The sequence below is a fragment of the Protopterus annectens genome, chromosome 5.part1, assembly GCF_019279795.1.
Source record: "Protopterus annectens isolate FY-2018-M chromosome 5.part1, PAN1.0, whole genome shotgun sequence".
NCBI classification, from domain to species: Eukaryota; Metazoa; Chordata; order Ceratodontiformes; family Protopteridae; genus Protopterus; species Protopterus annectens.
The window spans coordinates 778,543,981-778,559,876 of NC_056736.1; the positions used below are offsets into that span (position 1 = coordinate 778,543,981).

General features: G+C 41.9%; 1 protein-coding gene across 1 annotated transcript in view; it reads right to left on the reverse strand.

The window, feature by feature from the left end:
- LOC122803651 (cholecystokinin receptor-like) overlaps nucleotides 1-15,896 on the reverse strand; it is a 1,370,554-nt gene that overhangs the window by 921,716 nt on the left and 432,942 nt on the right. The gene's annotated exons all lie outside the window — the stretch shown is intronic.

The window sequence follows — 15,896 nt, forward strand, 5'->3', positions numbered from 1 at the left end:
TAAGAATTTTGGTTTGCCCTGCTGGATTTTCAACAGAGCTTTTTGTAGGAGTGAGAAGGGGGGAATACATAGAGAAATATCCCCTTCCATGAGATAGAAAAGGTGTCTATTGCCCTCACTAGAGAGCTGGGTGCCCTGGTATAAAAGTGTGGAAGTTGTCTGTTCAGAGGGGAGGAAAACAGATCTATCTGTGGTGTACCCCACTTGTGGGCTATGTCCAGGAACACATCCCTGTGTAGCATCCATTCATTGGACTGTGACATGGACCTGCTCATTCATAGCAAGTAAGACCTCCCCCCCCCGTTTGTTCACATACCAGAGAACTGTAGTGCTGTCTGTGAACAACTTCAGGGGGGCTTGCTTCAGAATGTGTTGGAAGGCCCTCAGAGCAAGGATGATGGCACTCATTTCATTGATGTTTATGTGCTCCCACTTGGAGGGGCCTGTCCATGTGCCCTGCACCTTCAAGCTGCTCATAGTAGCTCCCCAGTCCAGGTCTGAGGCATCTGTGTACATCTCCCGGACTGGGGTGATGGGTTGTAATGGACATCCTGGGTTGAGAGAGACTTGATCTAAACACCAAAGGATCTCCTTCCTTAGGCATGGTGGAAAGGAAGTATCATGGTTCAAGGGGTGGGAATGTTGGGTCCATTTGGACCTCAAGTAGCATTGAAGTTTTCTCATGTGTAGTCTTGCCAGTGGCAACATGGGTATAGTGGAGGCCATATGCCCCAGGACTCTGAGATATTGTCTTGCTGTCATAGCAGTGGCATGACGGACAGACAGAAGGTACTGCTTCAAGCTTTCCACCTTTTGAGGTGGATGGAATGCCCTCATAACATCTTATTCTGCACCCCAGGAAAACTTGGTCATGTGAGGGATTTAGTTTGGAATTGGAAAAATTGATGTTGAACCCCAGGGACTGCAGGACAGAGATGACTTTTTGGTGATGGATGTGTAGGGAAGTGAAGCAACTTGCCTGGTTCAGGATGTCATCCAGGTATAGAAAAATTTTAATCCCTTAGACTCTGCAATAGGCTACCACTGGGGCCAGACACTTGGTGAATATCCTTGGAGTAGTAGATAGTCCAAAGGGCAAGGCAGAGAACTGAAAATGCAAGGAATCCACAGAGAATCATAAAAACTTCCTGTAGTTGGGCCTTATGGGGATATGTGGATATGGGCTCTATATTAAAACATTGAATGCTTAAATCAGTGAATGATGTTTCATCGACCCTTTTTCAGCGAAAGCTGAAAATGTCGACACTTCAGAACAGCGATTTCTTTCCTAGGGAAAGAAATCGCTGTTCCAACCAAAAAAAAAACATAAAACAGTTCCAGACACATACATATGTACCTTAACCCTAATTCTACTCCCAAAAAAAAGTAAACAGCTGAACATATAACTCAACCATACATCTAACACAAAAGAAAAAGTAAACATTTTAAAACGTATGCACTTACCTTAACTCGCACTCTAACCCTAAGGTCAGTAACTGTTGCACATTTACGTAAACAGTTCCAAACACATACACACTTACCTTAACCCTAATTCTATCCTCCTAAAACAAAAGTAAACAGCTGAAAACACATACACACGTAACTCAGCCATACATCTAACGCAAAAAAAACAGTAAACACATTCATACATATGCACTTACCTTAACCCGCACCCTAACCCTAAGGTCAGTAACTGTTGCACATTCACACTCGGGAGCTATACTGGACAAGGGAATCCCTGAGGACACACTACAGTGCAGAACACGGCAAAGCAACAAAGTGGTCAAGTGACTTCTTTCCCAGGGAAAGAATTAGCTGAACAGCCGCTTTTCTGTTTGGCCTGTTCACTCTTTAGGTGTTGATGAAAACGCATTTGACAAATTGCATTTTCGTCATTCTAATAGGAACCCTAGATATGCATATTTGATGTCCAAAGTGGTCAGAAATGCCTGAGGCATTAGCAGGGGGGAAAGAGTTTGGAAAGTAAGCATGTAAAAAGTGCGTACGTCTAGAAAAAGGTTGAGGTGGGAGAGATCCAGGTTGGGTCTCCATGGGCCATCTTTCCATGGGACTAGAAAAAGACTGGAGTAACAGCCCTTTCCCTTTTCTGACAGAGGGACAGGTTGGCTAGTCCACTGAGAGAGGAGGCTATCTAAGACTCTCTGTTAAAGGGAAGCTGGTCCTTCGGTGGCTGTGGGATGTCTCTTAAGGAGGGAGGATTGACCCAAGTCATGAAGTAACCCTTTTCTATAATAGACAAAACCCACTTGTCTGAGGTAATGCTTTGCCAGATGAGAAGACAATGAGAGAGTCTTTGGGATAGGGGAATGGAGTCTGGAGGGGATGAAAGAGAAAGCAGGTAGTCACAAACTAACTGCCCTGTCCTGAAACTGAGGTTTCTGAACAGGAGTCTGAGCAGGCCTGAAAGGGGGGGGTACAGATAATGAGAGAGTCTTTGGGATAGCGGAATGGAATCCGGAGGGGATGAAAGAGAAAGCAGGTAGTCACAATCTACCTGCCCTGTCCTGAAACTGAGGGTTCTGAACAGGAGTCTGAGCAGGCTTGAAAGGGGGTACTGCTTCGTGGAGCTCTTTTTGCTCCTAGAATGAGGGGTCAGAGCAGAATGTTTCCTGATGAACTGTCTTGGAGGGATACTGCCTATTGAATTTAGGGATTGGAGACACAAACAAATGTTTTAAGTCCGGTAATTCCTTTCCTTTTTGCTGGAGGGTTTTGAAAAGCTCTGCCACTTTATCACTAAAAAGGGCAGAATTGTACAGGGGTACATCCAGACGTTTATCCCTGATATCATCGGATAGGGGTTGGAGTCTCAGCCACGAACACCTTCTAAGCACTGAGGCCAAAGGTGCAGATCTGGCCGAGGCCTCTGCGGCATCATACCTGCATCTGATTGAGTGTCTTGTCACTTGAGAGGACAACTAGATGAGGCTAGATAGTTGGGCCTTAGAAGGCGAGTCTGGGAGATCATCCAAAAGTTTAGAAACCTGGGTCAAAAGGACTATGGCATACTTTGTTATGTGTGTTTGGTAGTTGACTGCCCTAAAAGCCAATGTGGCAGAGGTTTATACTTTTTTGACAATGAGTTCCATGGTCTTATTGTCCTTATCAGTGCGAAGGACAGAGGTGGAGGGTAGTAATCTGGAAGGTTTGTCTGCAGAGACAGAAACAGTGCCAGGGTCTGCAACAGGGCATTTAATCAGAAATGTGGCCCCTTCTGGGACCTTATAAAACCTGTCAGGCCTTCTTGGGGCTGGTGGCTGGGAATCAGGGTTTTCAGAGGCTACATTCAAGGCATTCAAAAAGGCTGGTAAGACTGGAGGGATAGCAGAATGTGGAGAAGTGTCCATTTGTAAGAGTTCATAATACGTCATTTGAACCTCAGACATTTCAGTGGAATCCGATTTAAAAAAAACTCTCTTGTTTTAGAGATGATTTCACCAAAGGTGAGGGCCTCTTCTGGAGAGTCTGCCTCAGCAGAGTCCTCCTCAGGAAGGCATACCCAAGAGGGGAAGGTATCTGAGAGGCATAAGAAAGAGAGTCCTCAGAAGAGGAATCTGAAGAGTCCTCAGCTTCAAGAGAATAAGGATCTTCAGTCTGAGGCCTAGAACTGATAACTGGCGGGGCAGCCAGAGGGGAAGCAAGCATAGAAGGCCTAAGGGCCATGAAGACATTAAATAAGCTTTGAGAGAAAGCTTGCCAATCCATGAGTCATCAGGGAATTAGAACAGTCTTGTCTATTCCATACTTTTCAATCACACTGCTTTCAAAATCATAGCAAGATACCATCAAAAGTCATAACACAAAGTCTGTAATCGGAGCACACAAAGCCTTCTTATGCATACATATGTGCATCTGAAGGATTGGGGCATAATAAATAAACTTACCTTCCTGGAGGGACATGACCTGTAAAGTTAGGTCCCTTGATATGTCACCATATAACAATCATTACTCATTATTCGTTCCAAGGCAACTGTCAACAACAAGCCTAGTATGAATACTGTGTTAAATAAAGTCAGAGCATAGAACAGCATAATCTGTACCCATGGGGAGTGAAACAGAGGTAGGAGCAACATAGGCTGTACCCATGGGGAATGAAGCAGAGGTAGGAACAACATAGGCTGTACCCATGGGGATTAAAACAGAGGTAGGAACAACATAAGCTGTAACCCAAGGGGAATGAAACAGAGGTAGGAACAATATAAGCTGTACCCATGGGCAATGAAACAGAGCAAGGAACAAACCAGTGGGGATGGAACAGAATGTGGAATGAAACAGATATAGGAACAACATAAGCTGTACCCATGAGGAATGAAACACAGATAGGAACACCATAAGCTGCAACCCATGGGAAATAAAACAGAGGTAGGAACAACATAAGCTGTACCCATGGGGAATGAAACAGAGCAAGGACTGAACCAGTGGGGATGGGACAGAATAAAGAATAACATAAGCTGTATTCATGGGAATGAAACAGAGAAAGGAAAAACATAAACTGTACCCACGGGGAATGAAATAGAGCAAGGAATGACATAAGCTGTACCCCTTGGGGAATTAAACAGAGGTAGGAAAAACATACCTCGGGATTCAATAAAATCCATATAGGCTCCATGTAGATCCTACATTGAATGTATCTGTGTACATGGCCACACTCTTCCCTCAGCAGCTTGCCATGCATATTAATTGTGCAATGCACCTAAGGGAGGTTTTGTGGCATGGAACCTCACAGAACAACCACATATAATGAATTCCTGCAACACCAATGGCACACTCACATACCTGTCAACGCGTTACCCTGACCGAAGGGAGTATAAGAAATATTCCCGAAGATGCTTATGCAATTACTTCACTAGTTTGGATTTTTTTATTTTTGTTTCTTTTGATGTGCATGTTTGCACAATGTACCACGTTATCTAGCTATGCTTAGCTCTGTGCACCCATGCATCAGTCATGCGCCGACATCTAAAAATAGAAACCGTATGTTTTCAATTGTTTTAGTTGTGCAATTCTGGGCACCATGCAAACCTGTAAAGTGAAGCAGTGAAGTTGTGCTATGCTTACAGTAGTACCTTCTCATTATATGTGAAAATATATGAGTTCCTTTTACTCCTGTAGGTTGAGTGATGACCTATAGTGTAGTAGATCCTGGGCAATTATATATTTTATATATATTGCCATCAAACTGTATTGTGTCACTGAAACATACTTTCACTTCAAATTCAATTATTGCTATATTTAGAAAAGTTATGTGTTGCTAAGCATTGCTTAAATATGGGACTTCCATGTTTGTGCAATGCTAAGTGATGCAGTGTATTTTGAAAGTTTCAGTTTGATGTGCAATGGAGAGAATGTATCCTATTTAAAGTGCAGTTGGCAGGAACTGTACAGTATTCCCTGGAGCCTACTCTTGCATGTGGGTATGGTGGTCATGGAGGAAGGAGTCTGCTTTCAGGCACAGAGTTGGGGTGTTCAAGAGTCTAGTATTTTTATTGGACTCCTGGTACAGCACCATGGACCCTGGCTGCTGCAGCAGAAGTACGTTGGCTCAGGAATGCAAGTCTGAAGCCTAGGACAGTTTGACCAGGGACCTGACCAGTGTGACTGGTATCCCCGCACTGGAGACCAGGGTCATCACCATTTTGATGACCTCCAATGAAGGAAGAGGGATACTTTGGATCAGTGGATCCAAGAGGCACAGGCTTGGAACACCCCACAGATATATAAGTATGTTTTCTAGTAATTTACAAATATACAAGCTCAATCTGTGCACAACTGGTATGCATAATCGTTTCCCTCTCTTACCACAGCCTCAGAAGAGTGGTCCTGCAACGTGCGGTCCCATGCAAGGCATTTGTCCGGGATGAGGCAAGCATGTGGTATGTAAGAAAAATCAGTAAAGTACTAAATGAATGAATGAATACGAAGATAAAAAAGTACAAATATTGCAGTCTTAACAGTCATGTATGAAATACTGGGGACATCATACACTTTCATTAATGTGGCAGTGCATATCTGAACCATAAAAGCAAGTAAGCATGCAGCACTGTGTAGCATACCTTTCAATCATTACTTAATGTTGCTGAATACCCAGATTAAGAGTCAATGTTGCGGTCTGCTCACTGTCAGAAATATGCTGTTGATTGCAGTCTATAACTGATTTAGGTAAACATGTATGTTAACAGAAGTCCTAGGCAGCTATCCATGTGTGCAAATGCAAGATTTGAAACAACAAGAATCAATAAAGTATAAAAGAAGACAGTGTTGTCATAATGTTGTATTTCAAATAAAATTTTCAGTATTACTGTAGTCACTGCTTAAGGGTTATAATCCCACACTAGCCAACTGAAAAATTGTGTTGTTTTCAATACTGTTTTACCATTTCATCAATGAAATATAACCATACTTGCATGTGAAGTTGACACCCACAAACCTGTGCGATGACTGTCCAGCTGTCAAGTGTAATCAGTGTACATGCACATACCACTCAACCGTCATGAGTTTTGCAGAATGTACTGAGTATTGCCCCATATGGGCAATCAGTTTGGTATACAATCTTGTTTTACTGGTCAGTCTCTGGCAAATTGGTGAGGATCAGTGTCATAAAAAATGTAATACCTCTGAATTGCAGATATTAGACATCTCTGAAAATGTATTTTAATGCCAAATCTGTTATCTGAATAACTTGCTACTACTGTAAGAGCACACTATGTAAGAATGGTCCTTATTGTGCCTTTGTCCCACCATTATGTATGGCTTGGGCCATAATGTCTTGTGCTAAGATGTTGAGAGGTATGTACGTGGAACATCATATATCCAATATAAGCAACATTGAATTATTGCTAGATGCAATATGATCTGAACTATAGTGTGTATGTGTAAAGAACAGGTTATTATTTCAAATAATAAATGTCACCACAGTCAGTAATATTACAAGCAAAATCTAACATATATAAAAGTACTTATTTGTAGTATGTTTTGTTATAGTATCTGTGAAGTTACTAATGTTCTCATTTTTTCTCTCACCCCACCCTTTTCTTTTCTTAATTCTACAATATATTTACTATTATTGTTTGTTATTATCATATTACTTGGTAGCACCTCTTATGTTGCCCTTATGTAAAACTTAATATTGTTTTGTTGTTAAAACAATATAACTTACAATATTTATTGTTGTATTTCTCATTATATTCTTTTTCAGTTTTTTCCATTATTCATTATTATTTTCTTTTATCATATTCATTGCATTTGTTTGGGATACTGTTTTATTTTCTTTATGTTTCTATTTCATTTACCACAGATCAACAAGGTAGGGTGGTTCCTGGTGATCCGTCTACCTTGGCTCCCCCAGTTGAGGTACCGGGGCCCAGCATGTCTGGGCCGCAGCCTAGTGGCACCCACCACTGCTCCTGTACTACCTGCTCCATCAGGTAGTTCCGCCACACAGGCTTGGAGTGTGCCACCCTCTAGGAGTGTAGGCAGAGAGGATGCCTATGTCACCCATGCACAACTGCTAGGCATGGTATGTAGGCATGTGTAGCAGACTGCTGGCACATGACTACGCTTGATGGACAGCATGCTGTCCATCCTGGTGGGGCAGTCTCCCCAGGCACCGGCATTGACCACTGCCTCCACATGAGCAGTGAAGGTGCAGTGCTAACAGTCCCATGGGTGAGAACATGAATCACACTTCTACTGTGTCTGACATCCATGGGACTGGGGTCCCCCAACACCCACCCCAACCAATGTGTTCACCCTCCTCTTATGTCCCTCACCAACCTTGTCTGATATCTTGTCTGTCTTGTCTGTCTGCAAATGTTTCCTCACCTTCCCAACTTACCTTCCCCTCACATATGTATATCCCTTCACCAACATTCCACTCTCTCCTTAAAAAAAATGGCACCTGCCCCGAAAAAAAATATCGTCCCATACATAGCTCTCCATTTTGCATGTGTCCATTGGACACACTTTATTTGGTCCAATTGGCTTGACAATGCACTTATGTTGTCGTCACCCCTCTCTCTGTGGGTGACACTCCAAAGTCAGTTAAAAATCGTTGCAAGTGCACAGTTGTTATTGTTGAAGAAATTGATAGCTATGGTTCTTTTCTACACCCTTCCTGCACATTTCTACCTGCCTTTCACTATGGTTTTCTCCTTGCTTGTACCTCATTTCACCACTTTTTTATCTCCCGAATTTTCTTTTCTTTAAAGAACATTTGTGCAATGCTGCAAGCTAAATGACAGTGTATTATTACATGTATGTGAAAGCATAATAACCATGTTCAAAAAGTTTACCTACACCCAATTTCAAACCTAGTACCATCTGACTTGAACAATAGTGTATTAATCCACCAAGCCACACAGCCAGTAAATTAGGACATCTGTTGTAAACAAAACATAGTAATTGTCATGTTCTCATCATTAAGAGTGTGTGTGCTATGCTGTGCATTATGCAGCAAGTCTGCTAAAAGATTAATGGAATAATTGGAATTTAACTGGGAATCTGGTAGAGAAATACATCACTATAAAGCCATACACATAACAATAGATGTAAATGAGGTATCTAACAGCAGGTAACTGTGCAATTATATCTACAACATGTAAAAATACACCTGCTACATGAGTAATGGAAAAATAGGAGTTTAAGTGGGTCTCTGGTAGAGAACTACATCACTATAAAGCCATGCACATAGTAATAGATATAAGTGAGGTATGTCACAGCATTTCAGTGTGCAATTATCTGTACAACATTTAAAAACACACACACAGCACTGACTCTGTAGCTCAGTCTGTGAAATGCTTTAAAAACATTTATTTTTTGGTTCACAGGGTCCTGGGTTCAAATACAGCTGTGTCTAGCATTTAAATACATGTATGTATACATCAGCATTATAAATTGTGATATGTATGACTGTGTCATCATCTATTTATCCATCCAATTCAGTACAGATGAAATGTGTACTTCTAAATAACAAAGGTCAAAGGCCTACATATAGGAACACACTTTTACACATTTTCAATGCTGGTATTACAACCCTAGAAAGTCCCTAGAATGTCAGGTTATGCATTAGCATGAATTTCCAGAGAAATTTGAGGTATGTAATTCAAATGTGGCCCAGTAATTATAGACTGCAGTCCTAAATGATTTGCCAGTGATATTCCAGACAACCATAGGTGTAAAGGTAACACACATATATGGAAGTCATGATAGAAGCAAGGGTTGCCAGCACACGTTCCAGATGACTATCATGACATTACACATGACTTGGCAGTTATTTGACTGGTTGACATTATGGTTAATGTACCACCTACCTTGTTCTAGGACACACCAGTCATGTTACCTTTTACTCTGTCAATGATGCCTATGGCTAACATACTTATCTTAAATGCATACCTTAATTTCCAGTGCAATAAATTTTCTCAGTCTGGTTCTGGCTGTTCATCAAGGCTGCCAGATGTCTCATAGTTACTCTTCTGTGTTGTCGTCCTGAAAAAACTTCACCCTCTCTGTCTATGTCTATTGCCAGTAGAAGCAGCTTCAGTCTGTATTACACACATCTGTATGTAAAATGTAGCTGCTACAAACATTCTCTCTGTGCTGACATTGTATCTTTACCCCACTAATGTTCATCTCAACATATAAGAACGGGGATGGAATCTATATTGAGGCCTTATATTTTGTTGAGTAGTTACATGGGATTGGCAGATTATACTGCAAATCAGCTCTATATGCTGCATGTAGCATTTCTGAAGCACAGATTGGTTCAGATGCAATCAACTGCTAATGAGAGCCATCATAAAAAGGCAAATTTGTAGCTGGGTAAAACAGTGTGGATGGTGCCACTTCCTATTTCTAACTCGTTGATACATTTCTTGTAGAGTGGTATCTTTCAACAGAGGAGTACTGTACTCTATCAGGTATGCAACCATTTTGTTTTCTACATGATGCATGTGTTTGAATATACTTAGTGGGAATATGGATTACATCAGTAAGCCTTTGTTAGAACTGTACTCGTGACATGGCATTAATCTCCAGCCCTGTTACACATACAGAGGATGTAGAGTACACCAAGGGTATGATGCTGTGTGATAACTCGGTACACAGGTCTTCTGGGTACTTCATTCGATAGTAGTTGTAGTAGTGCACTGCTGCTCTGTTGGCACTATTGTTATTTTTTTTTTATTTTGGGGGGGTGGTATTTCCTGCTATGGAGCACACTACAATGCACTCCTGTGTTGGGTGTGTGATCATACACGATTATCTGTCATGGAACAAACAGGAATATGTCACTGTTGCTACTATCCTAGTTGTATCCACACCCTTTGTATTTCTGGCCCACTGTTGAATATGAGATGTGTAATCAGCGGTGAATACTGAGAGCCTTCCTTTACTGCTGTATGTCTACATAGTTTACTCGTGTGTATGTGACACTTATATGAGCTCTCATTTCTTTGTATATCAGTAAACATTATGCATGCATATTGTAGGCCACCATTTTCTGAAGTGGAAAACAACCTCATCTTTGAGGCATTGCGATAACATTATCAAATCTTGCTGTCCCAAGGGAGGGCAAATAGGTCAGAACATGCATCCCAGTGGGATGAACTGGTGCACAACATCAATGCCGTGGGTCATCAAAATCACAGCTACGAGCAAGAGCAACACTGTGCCACAGACATGATGCATGCAGCAAGGAGGCGGGATGGTGATGTGGCCAGGTATTATCAGGTCACTGATGGTGGGTCTGCAGCAGAACCTCCTCTCACAGTGACAGAGGAATTCCTGGAAAATCTTGCTACACAGGACAGCTCCCAGACACCCATCAGCCAAAATGTGGACGTGGGTGCCAACTGTTCCTTTCAAGATAAGCTTCCAGGTATGCTTCATTAGATCAGCAGTAGAAAACTGTTGCATTCATCCTGTAAAGGTGTATATAGTTTGACATGGGTGTCAGGTGTTTTTTGGGGAGGAAAGTAAGTTAGCTGCAGTTTTAACCTCATGTAGAGATTGTCACCCACATACCTTTTAACATAGCAGTTACTGTAGATATGAGATTATTGGACATATTACCCCCTGTTATACTCTAACACATGCTGCTGTTGCTATGACCTCTCCCTCAACTTTTTTCTAGACTGTCAGGAATTGGAAGAGGCTGTGTTCCTGCTGCTGGTAAGCAGAAAACTGTTATGTCAGAAATGTAGATATATTTTAATGTATTAGCTAAAGTGTCATCCCAGGCCTTCTGGCTGCATTGATGTACTGTCTGCATAATTGTCAACTGTACAGATATTTTCTGAATGTCCACAGTTTAGACTCAAACTGCTGCCTTGTAGGTATGCCCATAGTGATTGACTTAAAAGCTACTGACAGGACATTAATGAATGCCATAGCTGTCAACTGTAAAGATTTTTGCAGAATGTCCACAGTCTACATTACTTTTTTTCATAAGATTGTTGTTTTCTGATTATTTCCAAATCATTACAGATTGTGGTTAGAAAACAATGTCCACATGTCCTACTCTCTGAGGTTGAGATGTATAAAAGTCTGTAATAGTGACAGCAGTGTATACAGCTTAACATATATTACACCATAGTAGTGCAGGTATTAATGTATTACTTCTTCCTTTTTATCACAGGTTACCAGGGAGGTTGGTCTCTGTCCCCACACCACCTGAGGTCAGTGTCTCTTCAGACTTTGATGATGATGGTGGCCAAATTGAGGCACAGCTGGGGGTTGCAAAGTCTGAATCAGACAAGGAGGTCTTCATCCCTCAGCCACCATTATCACCATACTCAGCCAGTATGCCTATGCATACACAGTCCCCTGAGGACACAGATATTGGACAGTTGGAGGGTGGGGACATTGAACAGGAAAGTGGCTATTGTGGCTACAGTGACTGTCAACATTGGCCATGGCCAAACTGTTGGCGAAGTTCCACACAGGTGGATTGATAGTAGTGCTCGTAGGAGGCCTGCTCTCCCTCCAGCACCTGTTGCAGGCATCTCATCATGTGTCACTCGGCATATGTTTAGGGCTATCATGGAGGCACGGGCATGTTCAAAAAGGAACTAGTGATGAATGCTCAGGGTTATGGATGCAGCACAGTCTGACATCTGTGACTGCCTCCACCACATTGCTGATACCCTGGATCAGTTGATTGATGCAATGGAAAGAGATAGTTTTGAGACAGATCACAGACTATCTGTCATGGAATGCACATTGTCTGTGATTTAACGTCTGAATGGAGTAGAGTGTCGGCCTTGTGGGCATAAGTCAGCAACTACATCTGCTGACAGTCAGCATGACGGTGCCCAATCATGCTCCCATAGTAGGTGTGGTTCTGGGCATTCCTGTGAAGGACACATGCCCAGCAGACATCAGTCTCCTTCAGGCATTAGTACAGTATCTGAACCTGGGAGTGGAGGTGCCAGTGCAACTCCTGGCAGAGCCAGTTCTCATGCCCAGGTGAGGAGATGTGCATGGCTAACAGTTGTCCAACATACAGACACATAGGGATAGCATTTAGTTTGGCTGCGTTAATGTACACACTCACACACCAATATCACATTGAAGGCTCCTACAGACACACATTTCCATGGTCCACCTTGCCTGCTTCCCTTGCTTACTCACACACATGCTTTCTAACCTATTGGGTCAGCCTAGGCCTCCTGCACTCATACACAACATCCTGTGCATGTGATGATAACTGTGCCACATCCCTATCATCTTTCTTATGGATGCAGGGAACTAAAACTGTGTCTGATGCATAGCATGACTATCAACATTAGTATGAATTCCTCTCACCCACGGGTGCTGTTGACATCCTACTTGTACTGATCATTTACAGACATTGTAACTGGTGCTGTTGACATCCTACTTGTACTGATCATTTACAGATATTGTACTTTGCCATTTATACTGTAGATAGCATAATACTTTGTCTGTGTTAAAATGGATGCTGTTTTAAGGGCTGTGGAGACACACAATGAAATGTGTCTCATGGAAATATCTATGTTTGTTTTTCGGGATTGTGTAGTACACACCTCTGGGTGCACATCTACAATCAAACTATCAGCATCAGAGCACATAATTGTATATCAGCACAGAAGACAAATGTCATCAGAATGGTAATACAGTATAATGTTCAGTTTTGCATGTATTTTGCCTTTGGTTCTGAGGTTCATAGGGTGTGACTTGTGTAGTGAACTGATGGTGATTAGGAACATAGCTGTTGCAACATAGTATAATGTTCAATGTCAGATGACATAGATATCCAAAGTCTGTCTAGCAAGGTCCACAGCAGCAGTGATCCATGTTACATAACATTTTCATAGTAATTCATGCAGTCTTCCCTTCAACAGAGTAATGGAGGTGCTCTGTTTGACATGGATGTGAGGCGTACCACAGAGGAGTGTCAACCTTTGAGAGATCTTCCTGCCCCTCCAGCATGTCCTATCTGTGTCATACTGTACTTCTAGGTTCCTGGAACACAAAACTGCAGTACCACATTAGTTCACATAACTTCCATTTGCTGTCTGGTTATTTGAAAGTCATTGTAGCCTCGCAAGGCCAAAGTACTTACTGCAAACTTGAACAAGTTTTTTGTGACTCCACAGGCATCCACATCTTCAATGCAAAGAGTGCCTACAGAGTGTGTGTTTTACACTGTGAACCCCAAGGGTTTAGCAGCATGACTTTTACTTTGCTGGAGTTGTACTTTGTCACATTTGCAAGTCTGTTCTTGCAACCATGCCTAATAATGGGAGTATGGTTCAGGCAAGTGCCCTATGCCTGGCAAAGCAACGTACTCAATCCATCATGTTAATCCATACTGTCAGGTACTGTTTTACCTTAGAATGACACCATAAATCTAATAACATCTTACATGTACATATGTGTTAGGCCACTGCGACCATGGCATGTTGTGATGTATACATAAGCAATAATCCATTAATAATGATATTAGCAGTGTCTGTTGAACTACAGAAAGCAGTACTTATCGCACGCTCCATGGCTCAAGTCTGATATTAATGTGACTTTAGGTAATGTTATAGAAGATATCAGCAGGCCTTGTGGAGGATAAGGGTTTGGAGTCCTGCATCAACTGCAATGCTCAAAACAGTGCAAAAATATGCCTTTTCAGGATCCCACTTATACTCTTCTTAATGGAAAGACACACACAGTTGGCTGCAGTGAGAATAGAACCCCATATCTAAGTTTACAGACTACAGAATGCAGTACTTATCACAAATGCCACAGCTCAAGTATAATATTAATATGACTTTAGGTAATGTTATAGTAGATGACATCAGCAGACCTTGTGGAGCGCAAGAGTTTGGAAGCCTGTATCAACTGCAAGGCCCAAAAGAGTGCAAAACCATGCCATTGTGGAATTTACACTTTATAATCTTTATGGACAGACACACACAGATGGCTGCAGTGAAAACAGAACCCCTACCTAGCTATGTTTGCAGACTACAGAATGCAGTACTTATCACATGAGCCAAGGCTCAAGTCTGACATTAACATGATTGTAGGTAACCTTCTAGTAGTTCACATCCGCAGGTCTTGTGGATGTGAAGAGTTTGGAGGCCTACATCAACTGCAAGGCCCTAAACAGTACAAACCCATGCCAGTTCAGACTTCACACTCATTTGTTAAGCACACGCACACACGCACAGACACACACACACACACACACACACACACACATACACACACACACACACACACACACACATACAGACAGACAGACAGATACACACACACACACACACACACACACACACACACACACACACACACACACACCTGAAGGAAATTAGAACCCCTACCTATTGTAGGGTTACAGAATGCAGTACTCAACGTGCATTCCACAGCTCAAATCTGCTTTATAAATGACTGTGGGTGAAGTAATACTAGAGGACCTAACCAAGCCCTATGAGGAACAGCTTGGGAGGCCTGCTGAGTCACACTGCATCTTACTGTCATCTGCAGCTAGTAGCCAAGCAGTCAGATAACTGTTTTTTATCCTAGCTATATGACAACAATACCCGTTTTGGGCATATGTTCCTGTTTGTATTTGGATGGGCAAGCTGTGGCCACAATCAATTTGCCCTGTCCATGACTGAGCACACATTACACGTTCCACAACATTTTCAGTTGTTGATGTATGCGTGGTGAAATCCAGCAGACACAGGGAGCTGTAGTGAATGTTTGTGTTGTTGCTGGTGTAGATACAAACAGATGGCTTCACAATATGTGTACATAATCTTATACTGTGCCATACATTTTCAAGGTTACCACATGTAGTCTTAGGCAGACATGTGGTCTGGAATAGCAGGGCACTATAACTCTCTACTGTCCACACGTTTGACTCATATTTAGGTGTTTCATACTAAATTATGGTTTGCTGTCAAATGTGGCATCATGTACATGTGATGTGAGAAAAGACTGCCAGAAATGTGAATATCAGACTTCACAATATTCCTCCAAATGCAACACATGTTATTCTATGCACTTCCACATTTTGTAAGTGCATTATTTAAAGTACAGCCCTTATTTCTTGTCCTTTGCACAATATTATACGTGGTTTAGTGCATCTTTCTTCTCTATGAGTTAGGTATGTAGAGCACTACAGACATACACACAATCACACACACATATATAAATGTATATGAATGGTTTCACTTCCAAAGCTCAAAATTTCAAATCATTGAACCTCTAATTACCGAAAACCAGAGGATCGAAGATTTGAAATATCGAACCTTGTCAATGGAAATCACCATACAGTGAGGAACGGGAACGTTACCATTCTCTTCAATATAGTGTGATCTCAGAGTTGGCATATTTAAGTAGCAGGGGGTGTGGGGGCGAAG